Here is a 10728-nt window from a genome sequence, read left to right on the forward strand (position 1 = left end):
ATATACGCATACGTACACACACACACACACCCATATATATGTGTATATATCTTACACGTATAAATATAACCCTTAGCGTTTAACCCGAATCACCCTGCGTATAACTGTACAGAGATATCGTGTCTGTAATGCTGTGTGTGTTTGTGTGTTTGGCTGTATGATATAACCGCGGGGAGGGGGGTTGATGCCGATGTGGAGTAGAGCGGAGTGGAGTGGAGTGGAGTGGTGGAGGGAGGGCGATCAACAATGGCGGCGTGACCTCAGGAGCCTCTGTTCCCGGCGCCATTTTACGTTGATTAGGATGCGGTTAGCTCCTTCCAGCTCCCGACTGCTGATCCCACGCCTCCCTCCCCCTCGCCATCACCCTCTTCACCCACTTCACCCTCTTCACCCTGTTCTCCCACTCCTCCCTCTCTCGTCCTTCTCGCTCTCGCGCCCGGCTTCAACCACTTACACACAATCAACTATCGCCTCTCCTTCGGGAACTGCGAGCCTGGGATGGAATGGAATGAGATGGGATGGGATGGGATGGGAGGAACCACCTTCGACTAACTCGCTCGGCGTCTGCTGCCGACCGAACTGGAACAGCTCTTCACGGTGATTCGGCCACTCTCCAACTCTCGATCCGTGCAGCCATGATCTATAGCCATTTATATTTACCGGATGATGATGCTGCTGCTGCAGGCCGACTCGCCCAACTTACCCGTTTATTTATCACACTTACGCCGGAACCTCTGAATCCCAAATCCCAATTATCCTCGAGTCGAGATCATATCTGTGCGGTTTTAAGAATCTATGGGGGTGTTTAACCCTTTGAGTTATACTTTATTGTGCCGAGTCAAATTTTGATGACAAGATGGCATTCTCTGGTTTTTGGAGACGCTGATTACGAATCTGAAAGCAGATGTCAAAAATTCAAGATCGCGGATCCAATATGGAGGACGAAAATTTCGATTTTGATCGAATCCGTTAGATAAAACTCTGTTTAAAGGTTTTTGGAGTCACTGATTGGGTCCGCCGTAATGAGTTTTGAAAATATGATTGCAGATTCGTAATCAGGGAACCCAAAGACTTTTAATTCATGTAAAACATGTATACTTACGCGTAGAGGGGTAACCTTCTCGATAATGAATTATTCCTTCAATTTTCACGATTTTCTTCCAATCAATTTGTTTCCATGAATAATAATTTATATTAAATCGCAGCAATTACTCTCGAGTACTGAAAACCTATCAGTATACTATCAGAAATAGCAAAATACATCCTTAACGTGTATTGCAATATTTTTTTAAAATCGAACAGCTGTGTTAGGTGTAATATGTAATTTACATCGAATCGGTTGAGAATCGCGTGTCTTTCGAAACCCCGAAAGCGATTTTTGTAGTCGTCTTGACGCTGGCTCGTGCCCAACGACAGTTGCTTATTTTTTTCCTCCTGATTCACTTTTTTCATTACATGCTCATGTGTGTCCGATAATTTCCTGCGCTAGTCAAATAGTTAACGTTTCAACATCGTGCAAAGTACAACGTTATATAAAGATCGGTTGTACAAGTATTTAACTTGTCTGGCTACATGATGAAAAAAAAAGAGAAAAAAAAGAACTATTACTTGAGTATTATACGTGCAGTCACATACCTACTCGTAATTGTTGTAGAAGTAAAATAATCAGTATTCTCGTATCACGAAACAACGCATACGAAATTATCCTTATGTGTAAAAAATTTGAGAAAATTGATTTTGAGAGAGAATTAGAAACAAGTGAAATAAAAAAAAGAATCGCAGACTTGTGAATCAATTCGTGAATCATCTTCCGAACGGGTGCGGAATACTTATTATATATCAATTTGAATAAATAAACGTACGGATTGAAAAATATGTCTTGCTATTTCTAAAAGAACGTGGTATCATAGGTATTATCCGTGAAGATTTCTCTGTATATAGAAAATTAACAAACTTTCCCCAAATTCGTTATTATATGTATAAAAATGATGTATCAGACGATTAACGATAATTATAGCCAACCGAGCCAGTTAATTTATGTTTTTTTACAACAAGCGTGTGTATAGACGAGTAGATGATTTGTGAAAGTTTAGCCGGACGTACGGAAAAAAAATTGCATTCTTGCAACGAAAGAAAAAGACGGTGGTTTAATAATTTCGCGAAACTCCTATGAAATCGATCCCTTCTTTTAATTGTGATGAAAGGAACCTCAAATAACTTTTGAAAGAGTAGATTTACCGTAAAATGATAAGAATCGTTTTTTTTTTTTGTCTAGCGTGCAATTCCCTACAGAAATACATTCTGATTTTATCAGTACACTGATTTTTCCGTCATTTGGAACAATATTTTAGTCGTGAATATTGAAAAAAGAATAGTCGATACCGTCCAGTGTACGCTTGGAAGCGATGAATCTGAGACGGATAATTTTTTTACACCAGACAGTTACGTTGGCAACACAGAAAAACCTACAGCGCCACAGTCGGCCGATCGCGAAACAAACTCGATCTCAATAAACGTAACATAACCCATGACCGTCGAATCTAACCTTAGAATTGACGTGTCAATCCAACAAGTAATCATTTCCGCGGTATTCCAAGGTTAGATTCGACGGTCATGGGTTATGTCACGCTTATTGAGATCGAGTTCGTTTCGCGTTCGGCCGACAGTGGCGCTGTAGGTTTCTCCGCGTTGCCAACGTAACTGTCCGGTGTAAAAAAAATCAGCAGTCTCAGATTCATCGTCCCCAAGTGTACGTGCATGTATGTAGAGAAGACAGAGATAGAAGAAGTTAGGTCCAACTATTGGAATCGACGCTGCACTAGAACGACGAGAATGGGGTTGACTTTGCGCAGGCACGGCATACGGACATTTAACGTGGCGGACGTCGCCCGTTTGTTCCCTCTGACAACGACTGCTTCGCGTATCGTCGACGTCGTCCTCGTCGCTGGGTTGATTGTCGCAGATCTTATTATCCCTTCCTTTTCTCTCTCCTTCTCTCTCTCTCTTCTTGTTCTAGGGACGACGTCGGCGGCGATTCTAGCCGGTAAGGCAGGTATATCTGTATATTCCGCAGCGTAGACTGGGGGCGCTTTTCACCCCCCAAGGGGGTGGGGGGTGGGGGGGGGGGGGGGGGGGGTGGTAACCTTGTTAGCGCTAATGACGACGGCCTCTGCCGCGAGGTGTGCGCGAGCCAACTCGATGCAGGGCCGTATTCGTTCCTCGTACATCCCCCGCACAGTAATGCAACATTGTAAGATTTATAATCGTATGTGAAAGAATCAAGAATTAACGGCTTGAGTCGCAGCGGTATGTGTATTCTTATCAACATTTTTAGAACCTTATTTTTTTTTATTTCATTGATCTTTAGAGAACTTTTGAAAAGATATTTATATTTGGCGTTTTTTGATATTTCCGATAGTGTAACAAACAGGTTTTTGATACTCGACAGCAATTGTTGCGATGTAATGTGAGTTATTATTAGTGATAGAAACAAATTGATTGCAAAAAAAAAAAATCGTGGATATTGAAGGAATAATTCATTTACGAGAAAGTTACCCCGCTACGCGTATACGTGTTTTGCATGATTACGAATCTGAAATCAAATTTTGAAAACACAGTACGGCGAATCCAATCAACGATCCCGAAAACCACTGCCTAGAGTTTTTTGATCGGATTCGATCTATTTTTAAATTCTCGTTAACCATAACAGATCCATCAGCTTGAATTTTCAAAATCTAATTTCAGATTCGTGATCGGCAACCCCAAATATCATAGAATACTGTCATGCTACTAAAGTTTACTCGGCACAATAATGTGTGACTCAGGGGGTTGAGTACATTTTCTTGCTCTGGTTGTATTATTCCCGATTCAAATTTGGGGTTTGATTTGTACAATTCGTGATAATTGATGCGCGAAAAAACAGAATAGAAAAAACAAAAACATCGAAACACAAAGAGTTATCAAATGATAATTATTGTCGATTGAAAAAAAAAAAAAAAAATAATCAAAAACCGTTTGTTTCACCTATCAATTTACATTTTAACGTACACCTTAAGATCGAGGAATTTCGAGCTTTTTTCCGCAAAATTTGTTTTCTTTCTCGTAAGTCCGCGCCGCTGAAAATTTATATCGGTATACGAGAGTAGGTACATATATGGCCATTCCTATTATCCATCTACTGGATAGGTGCACGTGATGTGTGGTGGTGGTGAGTCGGAATCATGAGTGAGGGAAAAGTGATGAGAATCGTTTATCCGCGCTATTCTTTCGCCCGTGTATATATATACGTACATACATATGTGCGTATGGATATACACATATGTGTGCGTATAGGTATACATGTATATATATATGCATGTGTACAGGCATACGTGCCAAACACGAGAGATAACTCGCGGGGGTTAAGCAAATATAATCCGGCTAAAAGGACCCTCGTTTTTATATCTAATTGTAAGTATAGTACCTGATCCCGTACAGAAGCTGCTCCTGCTCCCTTCTTTTTATATTGTACACGCGTTTCTAATTTTACTCATCATTTTACGGAATGACATAACGAATATCTTATTATTTAACCGCAAACTTCTTTTCGAAGCAGCATCGATACACACGTTGTAATACATTCTTTTGCTTGATTTTGTTATTTCCGTTTGCAAATTTTTTTTTTTGCAGAAAACCAAAAGTGATCAGGGCTGGAGGTTGATCGGGTTCGCACGGGATTCCCCACATATTGATATCACAGTTAATGCAACGATTTTCCTTTTAATTTTACTTTTCATATTTCTCGTTGAGTCGTGTTACATTCATCGTTATTGCATTATTTACGTACATTATACTTGAGTATAACAACGTCACCGGTAGGATGTAGCGCATCTCAACACATACGCAATACGTAGATTGAAACCGCAATGGCGTCTGGCGTCTGGAAACAAACGATGACGACGCCCGGCGTAACGCGTTGGTACCGTCTGCACACATCTCTACGCTCACGCGTGTTACACGCACACGTATGCACGTAAGAGCATATATATATGTATATATATATATGTATGTACATACACGTGTGTGTGGGTGTATATATTCCATTCCGCATACCTACCCACCTACCCACCTACCCACCTACCTACCTACCTACCTACCTACTGCGATAGAATCGAGCAAGCAGTGAATCACCTAAGCACTTGTTTACCCAGAGAATCAGAGATGCCTTCCAACTTCCCCGCGCGTCGCGTCGCGAGGACGGCGTAGAGGGTGGAGGAAGATCCTGCGGAAGGCCGAGAGAGATGAGAGGTGGTGGTGGAAGAGCGCCGGGGAGAGGAGAGGAGAGGAGAGGAGAGGAAAACTCGGCTCTCTTCCATACGAACAGTTTCTCGTCTAGCTTCCTTCCGCGCATCGCCGTCGCTTCCATCTCCTTACAGTCCTGCTCCGTCTCTCCTTTATACATCTACAATACGTGTGCATACATGTATGTATGTCAGAGGCAGGTATGGGTATCGCGCGTATGTCGTATACCCGGCATTTCCTCGCCGCATCCTCCGCGACGCGGGAAGCCCGACAACGTTCGCGAGGAGGAGGACGACGACGACGGGAACGAGGACGAAGACGGCGGCGGCACTAGAATCGCTAAATGTAATTCGGTTAAAAGGGTTTTAGCAATACAATGCATATAAACATGAGTGCCTCTTCTAACCCCTCGCCGCCGCCGCCGCCTCCGCCTCCGCCTCCACCTCCACCCTCTTATCTTGACTTCCTCTTTTTTTTATACGCGTCCCATCAACCCCTCCCCCCCCCAAATTCCACTCCGCAGATCATTCGCCTTTTAGTCATTACGCGCCGTGTAGTCGTTATTGATACTATATCGCGTAGATTTTTCATGCCCATCATTTTCTTGTAAAAAAACTTGTGTTTCGGATTCTCGGGGTTTGAAAACCTCGGGATTCGTTGACATTAGAAAAAGTAATTTACGGCCGAATTAAACCGATGCTTTTCTTACATCATCGAGGGTGATGAAAAGTAAATTGAAAAGAGGACAAAAAAAAAAAAAAACTGTCAGCAAAATCGTAGATAACGCAGAGGATCAGAGGATCATTTGAGTTGTTTAGATGGATCGCCCCATACATGTAATCTATTATACAATATCTGTAATGCATGGTGCTCTATGGTACGAGGTATGATATATGGCACATGATATATAGCGTTCGGATGCAGCTATTCACCCGCAAATATAATCATCGTTGATTATATTTATCAGGATATTTGTGTCTACGCGATGTATACATGAGCCGTACACTCTCTCTCTCTCTCTTTCCAATTTCTTTCGATTTTCTCGGCGAATCAATTACCCAAAATGCTGCAACTACGTGGATAGATGTGGATTTCTAGGTTCTGTGCAATATCTATAATATCGTCGTGAATGACGATACTCGTTTTTCACGTGCACGGTATTATATGTAATGTAACTGCGTGGTTTCCAATTTTTTTTTTTTTTTTTTTTTAGATGTTTCTTTTTTTTCGCATTTAGCGAATGCTTTGACGTTGAAAAGTTTCGATTACGTAACAATTGTTTATGCCTTTATTTGTACCTACGCCTGCGAGAAAATGTTAAGAAATGAATTTATTATTCTATCTTTGCCTTTTTTTTTTGAGGGAGATTGACGTATGATGCTAAAAAAAAAAAGATTTCAATATTTTCTTACGTTTTGTAAATATTGAATTTTCGCCATTCACGATGAGTGGATGGTGAAAAGTAGGATAACAAGTATAATGAAAAAGCAAAGTTCAAATTTTTTGATCTCTTGGCTTCTCGAGTTATGTATATAACGGCAAAAATCTTTTGGTATGATATAACTACGCGTCTCTACCTGTACAAACAACGCTTGCTTTGGACGAGTGTTGATGATTCGAGTCGTATAACATTTGCGTTTGATAAATAAAGATTTACGGTTATATTCTCTGCCGCTGCCGCTGCCGTTGATGCTACTGCCGATGATGATGATGATGATGATGATGATTGTTGTGGTCGTCGTAGTGCAAGCTTCTTATTCTTGATGGTTATCACGTCATATATAATACCGTATATGGTTTGCCACTAAAAGATTCCTGTATACAGTGATCATTGAAACATGTGATTGAGGCAACGAATCCTCTGTATTAATCAGGGTCATTTATTACGAACATTTATTATTAGGTTAATGATAGAAAAAGCACGCGATAGTACCAGACGTTTTAAACACACTTCACAAGAACCATGTAAAATCATTGATCACGGTCACAATCTGCGTAGATCATCCGATAGATCAGTCGAGAAGGTCTGACGGTTAACCTGCATCGACGGTCTGAACAGTTCATCGAAATTAATGGGTGAATGACTTGACCATCCTGACAAACTGCGACACTGACTTTAACGGTATGAAACGGGTGTTATTATTGGCCGATTTGACATTGCCTCGATCGCACTTCCTCAAAGGAGTCCTCAAAACTACGCCAAGGACTTCGCGCAGTATCCTCTCAGCGAAGTCAAGCCTACATCAAAGATGTACGGTCATGGTCTCTCCGCGTCGTGATATCACTTTGAAAAAACGAAACCTGAGTTACGTTTATACCGCCGTTATTGTCAGTGTCCAAAGTTCGTCAATGGATTGAGATGGTCGTTCGTCTGGTATTTTACCAATGAACTCGTCGTTTTGAAACAACTCACCCGCGGACTATCTCGTTTGATTCCATCAATGATAGTCAGTGCTTGTTATGAATTGACAATGATGATCGTTCTCTTCTGGTATATTTTATTATTCCTTGATCTGATTCGCTCCGACATTGAGTATCAGAATTACATCCGATGAACTACACCTACGCGTACCCTGGATATGTAGTTACTTTGAAATGTGTGAATATAATCACAACCAATGAGGTTGAACCCGCCGTGTGGTAACCTCTTCGTGCCCTTTTTATTTGTTTTCACGTTTATTTTTATTTATTTATTTTTTTTTTTGTACCTTTTATCGCGAGCTTGAGAATATTGATGAAGTGAAAAAGGATGAAACTCTGGATCAAGTTTCAAGAGAGACAGAGAGAAAAAGTTATAAAGAAGTAACCGGATGATCGGAAAGGCTGAGGAATGGGACGGGAAATGCGGGAAGACATTGATCTGTATTCATCAAATATAACTTTCCTCCTTCTCCTCTACCTCCTCTTTCTTCTTCTTCCCTTTCTCTTGCTTATCTTGGAACCTACCGGAGAATATAAGCAAGGCCGCGTTTCCGAACGACCGACTCTGCTCCTTGTACAATGGCAAACGAAACCTGCAGAGCAGAACGGAACATGGCATGGCATGGAATGAAATAGAATGGCGCGGCATGTACCATGGCAGAGTAGCTTTTACTGCAGGTTAATTCTATCTCGTGCTATCGGCATTTTCGACGCGAACACCGCGCGCGCATTCATCCGCGTCGTCGCAGAATTCGTAACTGGGGATTAGCATGTCATAAATACTGATAGCACACCCCCTCCCTGCCCCGGTGGACCGTCTCTACGTAGGCAGACAAATAGGTACGCGTGTCTATAGGCATTGCAGGTGGGACGATTGCTGCAGACAGTCGGGAAAGAGAGAATCTCTCTCCTCTTTCCGTCACTCTCTCTTTTTTCTCCTTCCTTCTGTATCCTTCTATTGGTATTGTCGCTTTGCAATACGCGCCATCTGGTGGAAAAAAATCAAACCGATGCAATAAGGCTGACAGCTGACCCACGGAGACCGAACTCAAATGGGAGAATTGAAAAAACTTGTCACAGTAATCGTAAGCGTTAGGTTTATTTTTTTTTTTTTACTTTTTTTTTTTTCACCACTAGCGTCGCCAGTTATCCGACTTCTGCATCGAGGTTTCATTGGCTTCAGGCATGCCAATCGATGATCTTCCAGCGAGATTGGTCAGAAAGTTTTCAATTCAAACTGCGGCCTTACTTTTTTTTTGGTTCATACGGAACGCTAGCGCCATCTTATTTCAGGAAGATATTTGTTTGCACGGAGTTTGGTCTCTTCGTGCAGTCTCCGTGAGTCGACCGTGTTTTTTCACGCGTGGATGGTTGAATAGGTATATTATTGGTTATGTCTCGTTAGTTTAAATATGACACTCCAAGAATTACGATTTGCTTCCATTAAAGATAAAAACTTGGGTTACGGGACGATAAAATGGCGCCGACTACCAGGTTCTGACGTCATGAGGACATTTTACAATATTCGTGAATTACGGAACGATTGATTCGGCCATCGTGAGGGATCCTTGAGGGATTCGAAGACTTTACGAAGATGTGTAATGTGTGTTAGTCGAGTAAACGTACACGCTTTCAGTCATACTTTTTTTCAACTCAATATTTTGGGCCTGAATTTTGTTACTAGGGGGTTTCTTTGGGGCCGCTTATCGCGAATCTGAAGTCTGAATTTCAATATGGCGGATGTAAAATTGATAAAAAAAAAAAAACAAAACTCGATCATTCTGGCTAAAACGTGTTACTTAGTGGTTTTTTGGGCTTATAAGAAGTAACAAAGATCATTTGAAATTGTAAATAAACTGTGATTAGGCTAGGACGTGTAAATTTTTGAGGTGGGGCGTTGAAACACCATCGTCGAGGGGATGGCGGGCGATGAGGAAAGGCAGACGGGGTTACAGCTCTCATTTACAAAGCGTATATCCAATCAGAGACCACATTATGCAAATCTTGGCACAATTTTCGTATCCGAGCGATGCCTGCAATGCTAAAATCCAATGATGAAAATTTAAATCCCCCTTCCTTTACCTTCGTTTTTGCTGGTACAATGTTCCTTGTTTATTCAGTCAAGAGCGTTACTAACTTCAAGGTATTGTTGTTACTATAATTTATCCATCGCTCGATCTATTATTTCGCGTAGGATGTAAGGGGGGGAAAAAAAAAGAAACCGATCTTCTTGGTTTTTTTTTCTTTTTTTCTTTTAACAACATACGTTGCACAAGTAATGGAAAAATTCGGCAACTTTTCTATTTTATTAAAAGAACAACACACGCATAATTTGAAGTACCTTAATGTAGATTCGTAAATGGAAAAAAAAAAAAAGAAGACATAGATCCATTAGTGCGGACATCGGAGAACTTATACATAATATATAAGTTTCGGAAATATTGTAATTACAAAAAGATTTCTCTTACCTTATAGCTTCGAGATGGATTTGCAAACCAACGTCAAGTTTTCCGTGAAATTCGATAATTATTTCCTGCGTGATTTGATGTTATACTTTTTTTTTTTTTTTGTTCTTTCCTTCATCTTTCCACAATGTTTTGCGATCGATCGATGATTGGGCTTATATTTATTATGCGAATAAAAATATAAATCATACAGCTGGCGAAATGTTGTACAGAATTTGCTTTTTATATAATTTATTTATTATACTTAGGAACTTCTGTATAATATTTATATTATTTATATATATGTATATATATACACAGTTCGGTTATGTAACACGCAATCGCACGACGCTCGTTTTTTGCAATTACACGCGAAGCGCATGCGCGCGCACTTTCCTATTTTTCGAAATATTATATCTTGTATTGAAAAACGAAGAATTGTGCATTCGTACCTCAGTAGCCTTGGTCGTTGTCACCCCATTCAAAATCAGTTGAAAACTTTGAAAATATTTCGATACTTCGTATAAGCTGTACTCACAATTTACAATCGAATATACTTTAATGAGATAATTATTTCCCATAT

The sequence above is a fragment of the Neodiprion virginianus genome, chromosome 3, assembly GCF_021901495.1.
Source record: "Neodiprion virginianus isolate iyNeoVirg1 chromosome 3, iyNeoVirg1.1, whole genome shotgun sequence".
Classification (NCBI taxonomy): domain Eukaryota; kingdom Metazoa; phylum Arthropoda; class Insecta; order Hymenoptera; family Diprionidae; genus Neodiprion; species Neodiprion virginianus.